This window comes from Polypterus senegalus, chromosome 1 (genome assembly GCF_016835505.1).
Source record: "Polypterus senegalus isolate Bchr_013 chromosome 1, ASM1683550v1, whole genome shotgun sequence".
NCBI classification, from domain to species: Eukaryota; Metazoa; Chordata; class Cladistia; order Polypteriformes; family Polypteridae; genus Polypterus; species Polypterus senegalus.
This window is the reverse complement of record NC_053154.1, coordinates 295,493,613-295,515,772: the sequence shown is the minus strand read 5'-3', so window position 1 is coordinate 295,515,772 and position 22,160 is coordinate 295,493,613.

The following is a 22,160-nucleotide window of genomic DNA, read 5'->3' as shown; positions in this document are numbered from 1 at the left end:
GACAAGCTTAATCAAGTTTTGTCTAATAAAGGTATATCTGAGAACATTTGAGCAGTAAATCTATACCTTCATAACATATGTCTTTAACAAACCACTTGACTGAAAGGATTGAGAATAGGAAAGAATGACAGAAGACAATGGGGGCCACTGTGGACAGAATGGGCAGGGCAGGAGCACTGTGACCTGTGGGACTGGTGGGCTTATTGTGACTGCATGGGTGACATCTAACAAGGCATTAATAATAACATCCAGTGTAATCATTCCCATAACTCTATAAAGGTTCATTTTTTCTGTTGACCTTTTAAGTTTTACATTCTTGATGGCGGCCATTTTTAATTGGATTTAGTTTAATTTCATTGGAGAGCTAATTTTTTCTTTTGCATTAGTAATGAGGTAGATGAATTCTCACTCCATGCAAGTGTCTGATTTCCCTATCAATTATCTACTGCATACTCACGTTTTTCATGTCATGGCGCGGCCAAAGAAGTCACTGCAGGTTCCTAAAGGAAAATGTCATTGCGGTAACCTGCTTGTCCCTGTTTAATGCAGTCACAAAACAAAATGAAGGCGCCGCTATATGCACCACTATATTCAACAGAACTAAGGCAAAGAAAACCATTTTGCTTTGGCAATCGTCTTCACAAGGTTTTGGGGTGCTCTGCTGTATGGTCAAGTTGGCTCAGAACTGACCACCTCCTTCCGGCAGCAACGGGCGACTGGAAGCGGCAGAGTCAAGTACAGCATGTACATGTGATTTCTCAGTTTTTTTATTTTTAATAAATTTGCAAAAACATCAAGTAAACTTTTTTCACGTTGTCATTATGGGGTGTTGTGTGTAGAATTCTGAGGAAAAAATTAATGTAATCAATTTTGGAATAAGGCTGTAACATAACAAAATGTGGAAAAGGTGATGCGCTGTGAATACTTTCCGGATGCACTGTAACCCCACTGGGTTTTCTTCTTGGCACTATGGAGGGAAGAAAATGAGGAGAAGGTTAGCACAGAAAAGTGTGTGTTTCATGCAATCTGGTAACAGAAACCTATTAAAAATCTGTTTAGTTTTAATTAAGTTATTCTCAATCAGTTTGATCTGGTGGCACAGTGACTAATGTTCAGCCAGGGACTCAAGTTGGGAATGAAAAAGGGGATTGATGTTATTTACTTCAATAATGACTAAATGTATTCACTTAAATGAAAATTACTAATGGCAAATTTATTCAGTGTTAAAATGGGATACAACGTAATCCTCATGTAAACACACTCACTAATACCAATACATGAGTAGAATCTGAAAACCCAATTAAGTTGTCATTGTAAGGAAGGAATGCCAGCTCTGTGGTACCACTCTGCCTACAAGCTAGAACATCTGTACAGAATGGCGCACACTTGACCTCTCCATCAATAGCTGTCACTAGACCACCAAAGCAATCGTCTGGAAGAGTCTTTTTTTATTTTATAGTTTTAATGAGCTGCCTCATTCCTGGCTCATCCAAGAAGAGGCATTGGCTTCCTATGAAAATGCTTCCAAAAATGTCTTTATTGTTTTACCAGTGTTTTATTAGCGTTACCATTGATTTCAATGGAACAAGTGTTGGGATGAAAATACTCGAAAACTGCTGCATACAGGGGTTCTCTAAACTGCTGGCAGCTAAAACACTTAATTGAGAATAATGAAAATAATGGGGAATCAACTTTCAAGCTGTTTAGGAACATTCTGATCTAGCAGTAAAATGCCAGAAAAATGCTTGGCTGAGAATGGGTCCTTAATGAGACGACTCTGTCGAGGTTTTTACTTTGTAGCAGTGCACAGCTCTGGCCTGGGTGGCAATCTGGCTGGAATTGAACGGAAAATGAGCTGAACATCAAACAATCAGCCATTCAATGGCCAATGTCCTTCCAGCATTTGACCCTAAAAAATGAAAATGAAATTTAATCTTATCCTATTAATTATTTCTTATTGTCATGAGTAACTGTAACATCTGTATTAATATCCCTACATGTGAGTGTACACAGATTTTGTTAATTGTTAATGACTCTCTTCCTTTTTTCCTGTTTGTTTCTTAATCTAATTCAGAACTTTGTCTTTTTACATATTTATTTATTATTTGGTATTTAATGTTTTGATATTAGTTTGTATTCTGTCTTATTAATGTCATATTTTTGTATTCCTTTGAATATTTGTGAAATGCTTTTGAGCATGGGAATGGTTTTAAATAAAAAAATATTATTAAACGTCTTATTCTTTTTTTTTATTTTGCATGTTATTGATTTTATTAAAATCAAATAACATTCCATACAAGCAATTCAAGTTTAACAAAACTAGGTTCGAAACAAATCAACCCCCACCCATGTGAAAGAAAGCCAGGCCAGCAGAGCAAAACTTTAAACTCGTAAAAATATGTAAATAGAAAAATTAATAAATGAATGATAGTAAAAAAGTGGGGATTGAATTTGCTTCCTCAATTTAAATGCTTATTCTAAAATGTTATTAATTAGATTCTGCAAGGTTTTAAAAAAGTTCTGTACAGATCCTCTAAATGAGAATTTTTTTTTTTTCTAATTTCAAATAATATATAACATCAATTACCCACTGACTTAAAAGAGGTGAGTTAGGATTCTTCCAATTGAGCAAGATAAGTCTACGTGCCAATAGTGAAGTAAAGGCAATTACAGTTTGTTTGTCCTTCTCCACTTTAAGACCCTCTCTGAGCCCACCAAACACGTCTGTTAGTGGATTAGTAGGGACTGTGACACCAAAGCTGTCTGAAAGGCATTTAAAGATTTTGGTCCAAAATGATGTTAATTTAGTGCAAGCCAAAACAATGTGACCCAGTGAGGCTGGAGCTTGATTGTAACTTTCGCAGGTTGGATCTTGCCCTGGAAACATTTTGGACAATTTTAAATGAGAGAGATGCACTTAACACTAGAATTACCAGAGCCTACGAAAAAACTCGTAATTCCGTCCCACCTTAAACTGCTTCTTAAATCCCTTCACACCTCTCCGCCAGCGCCCTTTGTCTTCTAAATGTGCTGATAAAGAGAAGCTTGGAGCAGCCGGCTATTCCATCCCCCCTCCAATTTAGAACGTGCACGAACTTCAGCTTGATTGAGTATCTGGGAGTGAAGTGGAGTTTTAGAATGGAAATAATAGATCGTTATTTGGAACACACGCATTTCATGTCTGTTCCGTTTCTACAGTAATCTGTGTCAACACATTGTTAAAACAGAAACGTTTTTTATATTCTAGTAGTAGATGACAAAATGTAGGCATAAACTATATAATGTATGAAGCCTGAAGTCCAAATAGCAAAGAAACATTTTCACAAGAATAACACAATTGCGCTTTTATTCAAAAATATAACTGCAGAAACAAAAAGCCGCCTTAACATGCGACATTGACACCAGTTTACTGTAACTGCCTCCGTGGTTCAATAGACTCAGCCCCCGCTTGGGAATCAAGGGGTCACGAGTTCGATCCTGCGCCCTCCGTTTTGAGAAGTAAACTGCTCTTATTCTTACTGTTTTAGAATAAAAGCATACATTTGATTTCAGTCTGTAACAGCCGTTTTTTTTAATTCATTTTTCATTCTCTCAGTCGCGTTCAGAATCAATCCATACAACCCCATCTGACACGGCTGTTTTCACTAAAGACGCGCTATAGCTCTGCAGTGTACCACGATGCATACTAACGCCCCCCCAACCGGGTTCTGACACACAAACGCTGGCAAAGCTGCCTTCTTCGTATCTCACCGTCACTTGATTTTCTTTTTATTCAGTTTTATTGAGTGTTCCTGCCAGTCCCCGCATGTTGCTGTATGCTGTTTCTTTTGTACTCCAGGACATGCAGAGGAAAGAATGGTAAAGACCAGTAACTTCGGCGCTATATGCAATCATCAGACACTCCCCATCTGCCCGTGTCATTCAAACACAGGAACATATATTGGTGTAAAAGTATAACAAAAGTGCACTTTTATTCAAGTGCACTTTTTCCATCGCCTTTTCCTGTAAGAAGCAATATACACACTTCTCTCTATGCTGTGGTTTCTATTACACACCTGAAAGAAAGAGACAATATATGTGAAAATATAATCGCACTAATGCAATATTATTTGAAAACGAACAGCATCAGATCGGGTGTGAATTTATGCAGGAACTGGAAATTCTCTGATGCGGACCTTCCCCAGGGAAGAAAGTACAGTGTCAGGTGCTCATTCAGTGTAATAGAAACCATAGCACAGAGAGGTGTGTACACGGCAACAAGTACACGTGTCGTAAATGTAGGAAGGACGGTCCTTGGGTGTGTGGGAACTGTTAATATTTGAATGTGATGATTTTATATAGCACGGAATGAAAATCAGCACTTCTTAGCATTGCACCATGCAAGCTGTCATATCAATCGCCTACTGTAACTTGCTTTCTTTTTTCTTCGGTTATACAGGTAGTTTTGAATAAAAGTGCACTTGTTTTGTTTACGAAATGAAGTGTCTGCGTGCACTTTTCGTGGCATTACACGTGTATTTTTTGAGCATGCCCGTTTGAGCAGTATAAAAAGTATTGAAAAGTATAACAAAACAACGGGCAGATGGGGAGTGTCTGATGATTGCATATAGCGCCGAACTTACTGCTCTTTACTATTCTCTCCTCTGCGTGCCCTGGAGTACAAAAGAAACAGAATACAGACGCGCTATAGCTCTGCGTTGTACCACGATGCATACTAACGCCAACGGGTTCTGACACACAAACGCTGGCGAAGCTGCCTTCTTCAGATCTCACCGTCACTTGATTTTCTTTTTATTCAGTTTTATTGAGTGTTCCTGCCAGTCCCCGCATGTTGCTGTATGCTGGATATTTTCACATGTATTGTCACTTTCTTTCAGGTGTGTAATAGAAACCACAGCATAGAGAGAAGTGTGTGCATTGCTTCTTACAGGAAAAGGCGATGGAAAAAGTGCACTTGAATAAAAGTGCACTTTTGTTATACTTTTACACCAATATATGTTCCTGTGTTTGAACGACACGGGCAGATGGGGAGTGTCTGATGATTGCATATAGCGCCGGTTACTGCTTTTTACCATTCTTTCCTCTGCATGTCCTGGAGTACAAAAGAAACAGCATACAGCAACATGCGGGACTGGCAGGAACACTCAATAAAACTGAATAAAAAGAAAAGCAAGTGACGGTGAGATACAAAGAAGGCAGCTTCGCCAGCGTTTGTGTGTCAGAACCCGGTGGGGGGGGTAACCCGGGGTGTTTGGTGTTAGTATGCATCGTGGTACAACGCAGAGCTATAGCGTGTCTGTATTCTGTTTCTTTTGTACTCCAGGGCACGCAGAGGAGAGAATAGTAAAGAGCAGTAAGTTCGGCGCTATATGCAATCATCAGACACTCCCCATCTGCCCGTTGTTTTGTTATACTTTTCAATACTTTTTATACTGCTCAAACGGGCATGCTCAAAAAATACACGTGTAATGCCACGAAGAGCTATAGCGCGTCTTTAGTGAAAACAGCCGTGTCAGATGGGGTTGTATGGATTGATTCTGAACGCGACTGAGAGAATGAAAAGTGAATTAAAAAAAAGCTAACCTTTACAAGGATCATAAATTGCACCGGCTGTTACAGACTGAAATCAAATGTATGCTTTTATTCTAAAACAGTAAGAATAAGAGCAGTTTACTTCTCAAAACGGAGGAGCGCAGGATCGAACTCGTGACCCCTTGATTCCCAAGCGGGGGCTGAGTCTACTGAACCACAGAGGCAGTTACAGTGAACTGGTGTCAATGTCGCATGTTAAGGCGGCTTTTTGTTTCTGCAGTTATATTTTTGAATAAAAGTGCAATTGTGTTATTCTTGTGAAAATGTTTCTTTGCTATTTGGACTTCAGGCTTCATACATTATATAGTTTATGCCTACATTCTGTCATCTACTACGAGAATATAAAAAAACGTTTGTGTTTTAACAATGTGTTGACACAGATTACTGTAGAAACGGAACAGACATGAAATGCGTGTGTTCCAAACAACGATCTATTATTTCACTCTAAAACTCCACTTCACTCCCAGATACTCAATCAAGGCATGAGCTGAGAGAAGTTCGTGCACATTCTAAATTGGTGGGGGGATGGAATAGCCGGCTGCTCCAAGCTTCTCTTTATCAGCACATTTAGAAGACAAAGGGCGCTGGCGGAGAGGTGTGAAGGGATTTAAGAAGCAGTTTAAGGTGGGACGGAATTACGAGTTTTTTCGTAGGCTCTGGTAATTCTAGTGTTAATAGATAATTTTAAGTTGAGTAATTGTATGTGGGCGGCATGGTGGCGTGGTAGATAGCGCTGCTGCCTCGTAGTAAGGATTCGTGGGTTCACTTTCCGGGTTCTCCCTGCGTGGAGTTTGCATGTTCTCCCCGTGTCTGCAAGGGTTTCCTCCGGGTATTAAGGTTCCCTCCCACAGTCCAAAGACATGCAGGTTAGGTGCATTGGCGATTCTAAATTGTCCCTAGTGTGTGCTTGGTGTGTGTGTGTGCCCTGCGGTGGGCTGGCGTCCTGCCCGGGGTTTGTTTCCTGCCTTGTGCCCTGTGTTGGCTGGGATTGGCTCCAGCAGACCCCCGTGACCCTGTAGTTAGGATATAGTGGGGTGGATAATTGATGGTTGGATAATTGTATGCTTTGTGCAAATGGAGCTCGAGTTAATTCTGTGCATTGCTACCTTCAATTCCTTTTCTGAGATGTTAAGTGAGAGATCCTTTTCCCACAGTACTCTGGGATCTTTGAAAGGGAGGGACTGTAAAATGTTTTTGCATATTACAGAGATGCTGTCTGAATCCTCAAGACTGATCAATATTTTTTCTGGAATAGAGGTAGGTGAGAGGTGAAGAAAATTGGGCCGATTCTGTTTAATAAAGTTTCTAATTTGAAGATAGTGAAAGAAATGTGTTGATGGAAAGTTAAATTTGGAGTGTAATTGTTCATAGAATGCAAAGACGTTGTCTATGTACGGATCTCTAAGTGATTTAATCCTGAATGTTTTCCAGACATTAAAAACTCCGTATGTTTGAGAGGGTGGGAAAAGGTGGTTCTTGTGCAGAGGTGCCACAGATAAAAGCTTCTCTTTCTTAAAGTGCTTCCTAAATTGGTTCCATATTCTGAGTGAGTAAAGCACAATTGGGTTGTAAGTATATTGATGATGACTTGTGCTTATTGGGGAACAAACAAGGAATATACAGAAGTACTGCAGGATTTAATTTTTATTGTGCACCAAGCCTGTGTGTGTTCATCTATTTGTGTCAAAGGCCAGGTTTTTATAGCTTGTATATTTGCCACCCAATAATAAAATTGATAGTTAAGTAGAGCCATGCCACCTTCCGCCTTAGGTCTTTGTAGGGTCGCCCTTTGGATACGTGGGTGTTTTGAATTCCAAATAAATTAAGTTATGGTTGAATCTTATTTCTTAAAAAATGATTTATTAATGTATATTGGAATGTATTGAAATAGAAAAAGAAACTTAGGAAGGATTTTCATCTTGACAATGTTAATTATTCCAGATAAAGTGAGATGAAGGGTTGACTATCTAGGCAAGTCTTATTAATTTTTTCCATACAGATGGCAAAATTTTGTTAATAAAGAGCTTTATGTCTACTTGTAATGTTTACCCCTAGGTATTTAAACTGATCTGCGATCATAAAAGGGAAGGTGTCCAATCTAATATTGTGTGCTTGAGAATTCACTAAAATGTCTTATTCTAAGCTTCTGCCAATCAGGACAGTAGCAAATGGAAGTCAGGGACCAAATCTGAACAGGACATCGGTACATCACAGGGCACATTCATGGGCACATGTGAACTGTTGCCAATTTACAGTCACAAATTAATGTAATGTTTCTCATGTGGGAGGAAGATCACACCAGAGAAAGTGAATAAAGACTTGAAAAGAGTGTGCAAACGTCACACAAATTGTGTACAGGCCTAGGATTTGACCCTGACCTTCGGGCATTGTGTGCTTCTTATTTTTATTGTTAATTAATTTGTCCACAGTATCTGTATTTTTTCTTTTAGACAGTTATTTTCCATAGTTCCTTGAAAATACAAAATATTTGATATTGATTATTTTACTGTTACACAGATATTGTAAAACTTTCTCCTTCTAACATACACACTTTGGTCACTTTAATTTTAATTTTCTTACACAGCTATTAAAGTATTCTACACTGCTGATTTTTAAAAAGTCAAAAATTAGCTCTTGCATACTAAAATATAGGAAATTTGGAGAATTTGTGGTTTATACTGTATATTTCATGCTTCAAGACCAAACAAACATGAATGTTGAAAACCACAAAAATCAAGTATTGTGCTATCACTGAATTTATAACACTAGAAAACTATGCATTTGGAGATATGAAACAGGGACAGTCAAGAGATGTGCTGCAGAATTTCGTCATGGGAGGGTGTCTGTCAAAAATAATCCAAGTTGTTTCCGGCCTTCGAGGTTCACGTTAGAAGAAAATGTTGCCTCCATGGAGACAATCATAATGGGAAATTAAAGGTGGTGTGTGAGATAGTAAGTGCTTTAGGGATTAGGTATGGATCAGTAGACACCATTATAAGGTTGTATAGTATACTGCTATGGGAATAGTGCCAAAGAAACAAAAATTTAAAACCATACAGTACCAGCATTTTGAGATTTTCAGTACTTGAAATAAACATGAGCTTTCCTCTCAATTACAACCCCATGCAACTGCTATCACTGTTGTGGATGTTTTGTGAAGTCAAAAAAAACTACATGCTTTGACGCAGTCACACAACATCGCCTGCCTATTGCGATTGAGACTTCATGGCTATCAAGAGGGAAGCAGTGTACAGTTTTGTACAATTGGACCAGAAAGGCAAGTAATTGTTTGATGCACCATTGAGGTTGGAGTAAGATAGGAGGCTTTGGACTTGTATGTTATTTGATTCCAAACCATTTTGTTACCTGTGCTGTGGTCAGAATTTTAGTTCCTATCGCACATTACTCCATTCTTCAAGAACAGTTAAACAAGAGCAGGGGCTGTACATGTTGGGTGCCCAAAACTCATTACATTCAATGTTCCATGGAGAATCCTAAGCTAATGAGCTCAGACAGGAGGACATTTCTTAATTGGAGATGACACCTGGATACGGCACTATGACCCAGAGTCCAAACAACAATTGAAGTAATGGAAGCATGGTGATTCTCCAGCACCACAGAGAGTCAAGATTAAAGTCAGTGTGGCAAGATCATGTCCACAGTCATTAATGATGTTTACGGAATAGCTGTCAACATCATAAAAACAAAACTTTAAAGGTAACATAACTGGGTCAACTGGGTCAACATTACACTGATTTAAATTGGCATTTGTGTCAGTCAATCAGGACAAAACAAAGACAGGAAGGCTTTGTTGACCACCCACCTTCTGCTTCTGCTTATAGAAGTTGCAAAGGCTACTCTGCAAAGCTATGGATTACAACAGATGCCATACCCACCCAAGTTTCCAGACTTGGCCCTGTATGTCTACCACCTCTTTCCCTAGCTGATGGACTGCCTCTAATGATGAAGATGTGGAGTTGGCTACAGAAGAATTCTTGGACAAGCAGTAAAAACATTTCTGATTGACCATAAGCTTTATAAACATTATAAAGCACAATGAATCTTGGCCCCAAAGTGAGTAGTGGGGCTCCAGGATTTGGGGAATGTATACATGAAGGAGCAGATTGAACAGCTAGTGTGACAGTTTTACTGATGAATGTAGCAGGGTGTAAATAATGCTGAGAACAAGGGAATGGCGGCCTGGACAAATGTGTAGCCATTTGTGCTTCTGGCTGCTCTTTAGAAATTGATTGCTTTAAAATTCTATGGTAAATTGGTCATTTACAACAAAACAGTAAATACGAAATAAAAGGGAGTGACATTGAAGCAGAATGTTTAACATTGTTGCCTTACAAAACAAAAGCCCTGCACTTACTGGAATGGTCAACATCTGACCATTCTCCCTATCACAACTATGAAAAATATCCATCAAAAAAAATAATAAACATGGTGTAGTGTAATTTTGCTACCTCTGTTAATTTACCAAGTATGGACAGTACCATAATATAGATTCTTCATTTATTGTGATGCATCAGTACTTTTTACTTACTGATGTTTTGTACAAAATTCCTACAGATTCTGTTCTTTGCCTTAGCTTTAAATGCATACATTTATTTTGCCTTTTTCTTTTTAATTTACTATTTTCAATATAATTTGCCCCTTTAATTTACTCAAATACTAATAATTAGCAATGCCAAGTGGCTATTTCACTACCATTTTCACTTGTCTGCTTATAAAGAAACCTTTCTAACAAATACTGTACGCAGACAAGTGAATATGGTCCTACTTTTATCATGTCATCCGATCATCAATAATATGCACCTAACACAAAAGGCACCAACTGACCTCTTAGGATGTTTTATTATTTAGATATAAGAATAAATGTCAAAACCAGCTATATATCAGTTACCTGTAACCTCTTCCTGTCTCACTGTCCTTATTGTATCCTGCGTATTCAGCTCTAGTGAGACCTCTAATGGCAGGCTGCTCACTGAATGGGTCTTTTAGTTTTTATTCCTATATTTCAGCCAAGTTTACCACCAATAGAGGACTTCACAAAGCGTCCTTTGTCCCTTTAAGGGATGTCACATGTGTGCTCATAGTGGACAGCTGAAAGGCTATAGTGACTGCCATTGTACCACCGCTCCAGGGGTTGACGCTGTGTCCTAATACCTTCCACTCCTGTTCCCACTGCAGACTGGATAACTGATGGCTGAAATGCCTCTGACGTTACTTTGGCTGTTTGTCCACCTTGACCCACCTCCTTCTATCAATAGGACCCAAAAGTGGAGGCTGTGCCATCTTGGGATGATTCTACTTTGAACTCATACCTGCAAAGACAACTCCTCAATAATTGTGTGTAATTTGCTGATTCTTAAAAAAAACAATTATATATGGTGACTAGTCTGGTACTCCATCTCTTTCTCTTACGAGGACCAAAGCTAGACATGAACTTTATTAGTAGGTACCATGGTTGCTAGGAATGTCTCTTGGTGTTACATTCATACATTAACAAAGATACATAGAGATAGACAGAACTTTATAGAACTTTATTTGTCACCATGGGGAAATTTGGTTTTAACAGAAGCCCTTTAAATAAATAAATAAAGATGCACAGACATACACTATGGTCTGAACACATACCAGAATGACTATAAAGCAAGAAACCAAAAAAGAAAGAACAGTCCCAATCCTAGTGAGGGCATAATGCAGATGTATTATAGTTGGTAGTGTTTCTTGACATACTTCAGCTGAATACTTCGTTGGTTGAAAGTCCTCAGTGTTAGTGTGTCACAGAGATGATGTGCAGCATTGTTCATAATTGAACTTAGTTTGTTTTAATTCTGTCATTTTCTATGACCTCCAGGGGCCCTATAACTGAGCCTTGTCATTTTAATTAGCTTGTTGATTCACAGGGCATCTCTTTAAGTGATGTTACTAGCCCAGCACACCACAGTACAGAAAATCACACTGGCCATCACAGAATTGTAGAAAATGTGAAGGATGTCACTATCCACATTAAAGGAACACTGTCTCCTAATAAAGAAGAGCCTGCTCTGCCCTTTCTTACATAGTTCCTCTGTGTTACGAGACCAGTCCATCCTATCATTAATGAGGACCCCTAAGTACTGGTAGGAGTAGGCCACTTCTACATCCATTCTCTGAATACTGATCAGACATAGAAGCTCTTTGGTGCTGTGAAAGTCAATGAGTCAATTTTGCTAATGGTAAGATGTGAACAATTCTCTTTGCACCAAGAAACAAAGTTCTCCAACTGACTCCTATATTCTTCTCATCTCCTTTATTCAATACACCCCATAAGTACAGAATCATCTGAGAATTTCTGAATCTGACATGACCTCCTGTTATATTTATTGTTGGAGGTGTACTGAGTGAAGAGAAAAGGAGACAGGACTGTTCCTTGTGGTGCTCCAGTGTTGCTCACATCCGTATCAGAATCACAGTCCTTGAGCCTCACAAACTGCAGTCTGCCTGACAGATAGTCCATTATTCAGGACCCCATAGGCTCACCCACCTGCATATTGCCGAGTTTACCCCTTAGCAGGGATGGCTGTATGGTGCTGAAGGTGCTGAAGAAATCAAAAAACAGAATCCTCACAGAGCTACCAGCTTAGTTCAGGTGAGAATAAGCCTTGTGGAGCTGACAGATAATTACATCTTCCACTCCAATCTTTCTCCAATAGGCAAACTTCAGTGGGTCAAGGTTGTCTACCATAAGAGGACTCATATATTCCAGGACCACTGTCATAAAGGTCTTTATGATGTGAGGTGCCTGCTATCATTGAAACAGGAACAATTCAGGATGTTTTCCACTGTAGTGGCACTTTCTTTAGAATTAGGGACAGACTGAATAGATGACACCACAAAGTTGGTCAACGCAGGCCTTAAGAACTCCAGGACTGACTCCATCTGGTCCCACAGCTAGTTCTGTGGATAAACAGATCCTGTGTAAGTGTAACTAAGCTGCTTAGGTGCTCGTGATCACAGTGCAAGTTAGCTGATTACAGGAGTATTTAATGCACCCCTCTTTCATGTCCTCAGTGTCTCTTACTGTTTCAAGTGTTGCAGACATAAGGCAACTTTCAGGATCACTTCATTAATCTATTCAAGTTCGCAGCCCGTTTAAAGTGCAGCCATGACAAGCCGGTGTCTAGATTTGTTGGTAAATCTAAAATCCATTTATATGATTTTTGATAGCTTCTATCAGTGACAAGCCAGATCAATGCTAGTTTTAAATAAGACTAGTAACTAATGAATAAGTTCAACAGTGAGAAATAAGGAGCTTCTGTAAAAAGGCTGCTGATTGCACAGCGACCAGAATATATATCTAGAGAAAACTTAAAACAGAACAATATACAACAGGTGACACCATCACAATGTTATGTACAGTAAACACAGATATATCAAACAAAATGGTAAAGTAGAACTGTACTCCTGGCCAGTAGTATATTAAGTAAGTCCTAAAAAAAATAAACATAATTTATATTGAACAGAGGTGAATAGAAATCAGGAAAAGACAGTGATGAATCAAAGACTCTTCTTAACCACATTGACTGCAGTAGGAATGAAGCTGTTTCTATGTCTAGTAGTTCTTTCCTTGTTGTGATCTGTAAAATTTACTCAGTGGTAATAAATAAAAGAGGGTTTTGCTTTGGTGAATGTAATCATTGTTTATATTTCCTGCACACTTCCTGACCCGTGATGCTCTCTGAATAACGTACTGCAGTTTATGTTTTGAATATGCAGATGCATTGCCATACCAGCCTGTCAAATAACAGCTCAATTAAACTGCACCAGCACTGATTGACAGGTTTAACCTTTTAAACTGATGGAGAAAGGAATAAAAACATCCACTGCTGAGCTTTTTTGATAAGAGCAGTTACCAGAATGTGAGCGATGGTTGTTCCACAAAATTGAAACGATTCTGTCTTGTGGACAGTGACATCATTAATAACTAGGGAAATAGGAGGTGACAAATTTCTCCTAAAATCCACAATGTTTTCTACTATCTACCTCCCTCCGATAAGGCACCTTTTACCCACCTGTGATCAGGCCAATCAGGGTGGTGGCATCAACATCCTTCAGCAGTTTAACAGTGCACAGAACACAGCCCTGAGGGGACCCTGACTGACATTCATCCATCTCCACAGTCGGATGTCTGTTACTTAGAAAGTTAGATACCCAGAGGCATTTGGCATGGTCCACATTCATACTGAGAATTTTGACCTGGGTTCGCTTCCCGGGTCCTCCCTGCGTGGAGTTTGCATGTTCTCCCTGTGTTTGCGTGCGTTTTCTCCGGGTGCTCCGGTTTCCTCCCACAGTCCAAAGACATGCAGGTTAGGTGGATTGGTGATTCTAAATTGTCCCTAGTATGTGCTTGGTGTGTGGGTGTGCGTTGGATTGCCCGGGATTGATTCCTGCCTTGTGCCCTGTGATGGCTGGGGTTGGCTCCAGCAGACCCCAGTGACCCTGTAGTTAGGATTCAGCAGGTTGGAAATGGATGGATGGATGGATGATATGACTGTATTAAATGCAGAACTGAAATCCACAAGTAAGATCCTGGCACAAGTAGCTGAAGATTTTAAATGCTGCAAATTGGAGTGGAGAGACATGTTCACTGCATCCTTAACTGACCTATTGGCACGGTAAGCAAACTATAGTGGGTCAAGGAGAGCATTTGTGATAGATTCAAATCATTCATTATTGCAAAGGTTAGTGGCCAGTGGCTTGTAATCATTAAGACAGTAAGTATTTTGCTTTTTAGGCACAGGGATAATTGTAGATTCTTTGAAGCACTCTGCAGTGCTCCAAACAATGAGAGAAAATAAATACAGAAGCTACCTATCAGAACAAATATTTTTTGTAGATGGAGAGATTTTATCTGGATGTGAAGTTTAACATCATTTCTGTCTCCAGATGAGTAAAAGGATAAAGCAGAAAGGGAAGATGCAGCTGGACTTTAGGGGAGAGATTTGTTGGTACCCTTCCATAAAGAAAGAAGAAAAAAAAAGCAATTGGCACCCATCATTGTCAGTCAGTCAGTCAGTCATGTTCCAACCCGCTATATCCTAACACAGGGTCACGGGGGTCTCCTGGAGTCAATCTCAGCCAACACAGGACACAAGGCAGGAACAAACCCCGGGCAGGGTGTCAGCCCACCGGAGGGCACACAAACCCCACCCACCCACATACCAAGCACACACCAGGGACAATTTAGGACTGCCAATACACCTAACCTGCATGTCTTTGGACAGTGGGAGGAAACCAGAGCACCCGGAGGAAACCCACGCAGGCACGGGGAGAACATGCAAACTCCACGCAGGGAGGACCCGGGAAGTAAACCCAGATCTCCTTACTATGAGGCAGCAGTGCTACCACTGCGCCACCGTGCCACCCACCCATCATTGTTTATTCCATATTTACCAAAAATCAGACTTTATTTTAGAGTTTTTTTTTCAACAGAACATTTCAAATAATAACACAAATGAAAATGGCATGGACAAAAATTATAGAATCCTTAACCTGATATTTTCCTCTACAACTTTTAGTGGGAATCATTGCAAACAAGTCATTCTTATTGTGTGAGACTTCTACACCTGTCCACAGGTAGTTTGGACAACTCTTCAATGCAAACTGCTCCAGCTGTTTCATGTTTGAAGGGTATCTTTCCCAAGACGTCCTATTTCAGTTCTTTCCATATATCTTTAATTACATTCAAATTAGAGCTCATAGAAGGCCACTTCAGAGTAGTCCAATGTTTTGTTCTTAGCCATTCTTGGGTGCTTTGATCATTTGGTTTTTGGTCATTATCTTGTTGGATGATCCATGACCTGCAACTGAAACAGAGAATTATGACATTGGTCAGTACGTGTTGCTCCAAAATGTCTTAATACTCTTGAGATTTCATTGTTGTTTGCACAGATTCAAGGTATCTCGTGCCAGACACGGCAAAGCAGCCCCAAAACATAACCAGGCCTCCTCCATGCTTCGCAGTAGGTATGGTGATCTTTTCTTCTTTTTCAGAAAAAAACAACCTGAAGGAGAAGCTGCTGGTACTTTGAGAGTGTACTGTATTTCTGTGTAGTATGCCAGCAGCTCATTGACAGACAAGTAGGTCCTTCGGAGGATCATACGAGTGTAAATTCTACCCAGAAGGTTTTTGGCTATACACTGCCCTCTTTGGAGGAATTCTTCAGCTCTCGCTGCTTCAACAGAGCCATCCACCATGGGATTCACATGTTTGAGTTGACACCCTCTGCTAGGCAGTACAGGTCCATCAAATTGCGGACAAACAGATTTAAAAACAATTTTTAGCTCAGAGCTACACAAGAATTTAATATTACAAAACACTTATAATGATTGATAATGACCAACATAACACCAGTCTTGCACTACAAGTACATGTTTACATTCTTTTCAAGTTATATTATTTATCTATTATTGCTCTCAATTCACATGGGCATTATACCTAAGTGCAATATTTAGTTATTCTATTGTAGTGCATTCTATTGTATTGTATTCTAATTTAATTATGTTCATTATATGTGAATGCACCTTTAGGACTTTAGTTTCACTGTACTAAGTGAAATGATAATAAAATATAATCTGAATCTGAATACCAAAGTCATGTAGGTATACATTGTACAGTTGCTTTTCATTTAATCACTTTTTCAAGAGGTTGTAAGTGTAACAATAAATTTGTCCATGCCTGTAGCTAAGATGGATAAATGTCCTGAATGATTTTGTGGGCTTCTCAGACCTGTAATAAAAACTGTTCAATTGGTCAGGTAGAGAAGGATTAGTCTATATAGGGGGTTTGCATTTGTAACAAGTGATCACTTTATAAATAAAGAATCTTTTCAAGAAATAATCAATAATGAAATAAAAAAGAAAAGGCAAACAATAGGCGAACATATGTATGTCTATCAATTCAATCCAATGCAGAAGTGTCCAGTCCCTGATCCAGAAATTATAAACTAAAAAACAGAAGCAAAAGTCCACAATACTGATGTGCACCCTTCAGCAGTCAATGAAGCTCTGCTGGGATCATCTCCACAACTCCAATATAAAGGCTGAGGATGATCCCAGAGTAGTGACATCATGGTGACACTGTCTCTTCAACTTCCACGCACAAAATTTCAGGCAATTTAAATACACAATACATAAATAGGCAAACATAAATGTGATTAACAAATATGATATACGAGGTGTGGCAGAAAAGTAATGAGACTGGCAACACTGCAAGCGATCTGGCAACGCTGCGCTGTTGTCCTTGATAGAGCACGTGTATCAGTACCCTCCCATAGCTCAGTGCGAGTTTCAACTCCTTCCGTTAACTACGTGATTTTTGTTACTGCTATTAGCGAAGTTGTGTTTTTGGTTGTGCATCACGCAAAATGGAACAGCAGAATTTGGAACAACATTGTGCCATTAAACGGCAAGTGTGACATTTGAAAAGTTAAAACAGGCCTATGGGGAACATTCTTTATCCCGAGCTCAAGTTTTTCGCTGGCATAAATCATTTTTGGAAGGCAGAAAACAGGTTGAAGATGAACACCGTTCAGGGAGGACTTCAACTTCGAAAACCAATGAAAACATCGAACGTGTGAACACTCTTGTGAGATCAGACTGTCATTTAACATTAAGAATGTTGAGTGAACAATTAAATTTGAACAGATTTACCGTTCATCGAATTTTGACTGAACATTTTCACATGCGAAAGGTCTGTGCCAAAATGGTGCCGAAAAACTGCCCTCTCCATAACAGAATTTTTGACCTCAAAAGGCATTCCTGTGGTTCCCCAGCCCCTTTATTCACCTGACCTCAGTCCGTGTGACTTTTTCCTTTTTCCTAAACTGAAAAATGTCCTCAAAGGACGTCATTTCGGGACTTTAGAAAACATCCAAAAGAGTGTAACGGACATGCTGAAGACCATACCTGTTGAAGACTTCCAGCGCTGCTACCAACAGTGGGAACAACGTCTCCATCGGTGTGTAGCTGCCCAAGGGAACTACTTTGAAGGGGATAACATTGATGTTTGAAAAAAATAAAAACTTTGGTAAATAAAAAATCAGTCTCATTACTTTTCTGCCACACCTCGTAATAACAAAAAGTTCACAACAAATAATATATTAAAAATAGCAGAATAAAGGAAAATTTTCTTAAGCCAGGACTAAAACATAGCAGTTGTATGTTGTTTCCTCATTCATTCTTTTTATTTCATTTAATTTTTCATTCTTTTCATTCAAGTTGCTTGCATTTTTAACTTCTCTGGTCACAAACATCATACCAGTTACCCACTACAATTTGAAAGAGCAGAAGTGAGTTGGAATGGCAAAGGTTTACACAAGATGCCCCCCCCAGCCCCCCACCACCACAGGAACTGCTGTTAGAGACAGCATGACAACCACATGCACCTGCAGTTCACACAACTCTGCGGGTGTTTCGCTGTATTGCTGTCAAACAGGTAAAAAAAAAGAAAGTGTATACAAGCTAAACTAGCCTCTTTAAAGAGAAATCTGAAACAGTAAACTAAAAAGTACTTAAATCACACAGAATGTTTCTGTGTTTTAAGATAGACAACTTGGTACATTTGCCAATGTTTTTCAGTTGGAGGATGTGAGGTTTTAAAACTTTGTACAATGTGCTTTTCAAGATATCTCAATGAAAATTGAACTTTCCAAACAAATTTCCTTGTAGAATAAATGATGAATAAACAAATGGAGTTGAGTGTTTTCATGCTGACAGACAGAAAGATAGAAGACAGATAGTCATGGCGACCACAGGTGCTTTTCTTATTATCTCACTGCAAATCAGATTGACTAAAGGAAAGAATGAGGCACTGATTGTGAAACTGGCTAGAATAAAATCACAGCCCAAGAGGACTCCAGGACTGAACATGGGTACAATTATGATACAAAATAACATTGTGATACTTCATCTGTTCAAAATTGATTGACGCCTATGCTGTCGGTCAACACGGTATCTTTTCTTACAGCCAGCTTTTTCTCACATCCTTATGCCGGTTAGATGAACTGGTGGTCTAAATTAACTGGTTAACTAAGCAAAGTTAAGTAAGTTAACTCTGTGCAGATGACTGTGTGAATAAATGGATTCAATTCACTAGTGTTCTCTTTTGGCTTGCTGTCTGGACAAATTTCGGCTCCCAGCAGTGGAAGAAGTCAAGTTTAGAAAATAGATAGACAGACAGATTGATTGATAGATGTATAAATAAATGCCTCAGATTCCTTTATTTATTCATTTCAGCATTTACATATGCATTATTTAAGAATGAAATACGCTCTTTTAAACTAAAACTATCAGAACATTTCATTCTAAATATGCACACAGAAAGAATACAGTTATGTTACTATAATCTGGCAGATCATAAAAAGAATAAAATAACGGTTTTCAGATAAGGACGCAACAGATGGCAGATGCTGGCCTCTATATGGTAATTCTATTCTAAAGGAAGCATTTCAGTTCATCATGCCTGATTGAAATTGAGCAGACGCTGAGAAGAATAGAAACACAGCTGCGTGCTGCAAACTCAGACTCACACTTGAACTCGACTTGACTCATCTGAGCTAAACTATGCTCAGTGATATTCACACGCTTACCTACAATGCATTTATTAATAGTTCACAAGGTAATAATATGCTTCGAGCATTCATCTAGGAGATAAGTACTTCCATTAGTATGCAATCTCTGTTTAAGAAACTGGTTAAAGTGCAAGGTGAGAGGCGAAATGCTGTCCCACGAACAACAGTGAGAAATTCTGAGGTCCTGTACACCAAGGGTGGTGAAGAAATTTGCTGCTTTGGTAGATGAGAACTGAATGTGTTTAATAATCTCATTCATACTCAAAAATAGAGTCTTTTTCAATTATTTTAATTCAGTTATAGCTAGAACTCCACATATTAGTTGAAATATAGATTTTTTACCTGGACAAGAGGGGCAGCCATGTAAGGATGCTATTCATCAACTTCAGCTCAGCATTCAACTATACCATTCCTCAGAGACTATTCATTAAGCTAAATGAGCTGGGCCTTGACATCCCACTAGTAGTCTGGATTTTAGACTTCCTTCGGAAACATCACACTGAGCCCATGAGCACCACAGGGCTGTGTTCTTAGCCCACTGCTTTTTACACTGCTGACACATGACTGCTCAGCAGAGTTCAGTTCAGATCATCAAGTTTGAAGATGACATGATAGTGGTTGGTCTCATTAGAAGAGCCCACCGACAAAGCAAATCTTTGAAACAGCAAGGAAGGAAGAGTATCCTTTACCCCGATATTGAAGATTATTCTAAAATGTTAGATCCTGCCATGTTTTTAAAATGTCTTCAACAGATCCTGTGAACAAGAATTTGATTTTTTCCAATTTCAGGTACTATAGGACATCAGTGGGTTGGGAATCTTCCAATTGAGCAAGATAAGTCTACTTGTTAGTAGTGAGGTAAAGGCAATTACGACTTGTTTGTCCTTCTCCACATTAAGCCCATCTGGGAGTCCATCAAACACAGTTGTTAATGGGTTAGGTGGGATTGTGACACCAAGGCTGTCTGATAAGCATTCAAAGATTTAGGTCCAGAATGATGTTAATTTGGTACACCACCAAAAATAAGGCTGAAGCTCGATTGCAACGTTTCCAGGTTGAATCTTGCCCTGGAAGCATTTTGGATAGTTTTAATCAGGATAAATGCCCTTGACAGAAAATTTAAGTTGAATAATAGAGTGCTTTGCACATATGGAGCTAGAGTGAATTCTGTGCATGGCTGCCTTCTACTCATTTTCTGAAATGTGAAGTGAAAGATCCTTTCCCCATTGTGCCCTGGGATCTTTGGAAGGAAGTGACTTTAAAACATCTTTATGAACTCTGGAGATTCTATCCTAGTCTTTAAGACTATTCAATATTTCTTCTTGAACAGAAATAGGTGGAAGTTGAGGAACATTAGGCAGGTTCAGTTTAACAAAGTGTCTAGCTTGAAAGTAGTGGAAAAATTGTGTTGATGAGAAGTTCAATTTTAAGCTTAATTACTTGTAGGATGCAAAAACATTATTGATGTACAAGTCTCTAAATTGTAGCTACATAACAAACAAGGCTACATAACGACAGTCGGGTTGGCCTCCTGGACTGTCTGTCACTTTATTATGTTGGCTGGAAGGGTGTTTGTAAATAGCCCTTCAGGCACCTTTGGTGACGTTCCAGTTTGGAAGGACCCCGTCCGGTAAATATTCCAGCTGCCTGTTGCCGGCGTGAGGTTGCCATAACAACCGAGAGGGGCGAGGATGTTTCGGCGGGAAACTTTTTCTATTTAAGGGGAATGGCGGATCAAGGCAGGAGGGAAGAAAAAAAGGAAGGAAAAGGCTGAAGGCAAGGAGAGACTATCCACGCTCAAAGGATCATTCAGGATCTTTCTTCACCCAGGGACGTCTGCTATTTGTGGGTGGCCACCCCGAAGAAATAATCTGTTGACGAATCCCCGAGAAGAAGCCAGGTTCTGGTGTTCTCCGGGTGCTCCCGTCTGGTGAGTCAGATTCCTGAATTTGCATTTCATGATAGTCCGCGGAGAAGCCGTTCCACCAGAGGACTGTTGTGTTTTCCTACTGCCCTACAGAAGGAACTGAACTGCAGGATTTATTTTTTCTTATATGTAGATTAAGTAAATTTTTCTTTTTTGGTGTTTTCAGAGAACATTTTTTTTATTATTTTCTTTTGTTTATTGTCTACGTCAAACCGGGGATTCGGATTTGGGTGCTGGGGAGGGCGTCTGGGAAAGGGGTTCACTAATGAGCACTCAGGCACCGGGCAAGTAAATGTAAATAGTAAATGTTAATATATTTTTCAGTCCCACTTTCCTTTGCGTAAGAATTTTTGCCAGTTATATAAGGACGTGCATAGGGGACAAGAGGGGCCTATGACCGAATATTGTAATGCTACTTTAACCATCAATTATCGTCCACTTCCCTTTGGGTTGTGAAGTGTAGGAATCGCGTGCCCATATCTTGAGGTTGCTACAAAATGTCTGTAAAAATCTGTAATGGTGCTGCCTTTGAGAAAGTCATGAACACTAAGCTCCTGGGAGTCCACATCACAGATGACCTTTTTTGGTCCTTCAACATATCTGCCTTAGCCAAGAGGGCTCGGCAGCATCTGCACTTCTGGTGAAGACTGAAAAGAGAGAAAACTAGAGAGATGCTGGAGGTTAATGCCAAGGAGGTCAACAGCGTCTTCACAGATGTGTAAGTTACCGATGGGCACTGACGCTCCCCCATACCATGACCTGATGCTGAATAAAGTTTGGATGTTGTTTTTCCCTCTTTGGCGCAGACAACTCATTGGCTGTTTTCTCGAAAAACTATTTGAAATATTGACTCATTGGAGCACAAAACTAAATTCCACTGTGCTACTTTCCATTTGAGATGAGACCAAGCCTAGAGACATTGGTGGCGCTTCTGGACAGTGTTGATGTACAGATTCTGCTTTGCCTACTAAAGCCTTAACTTGCATCTGTGGATGCAGTCACAAATTTTGTTGACTGGC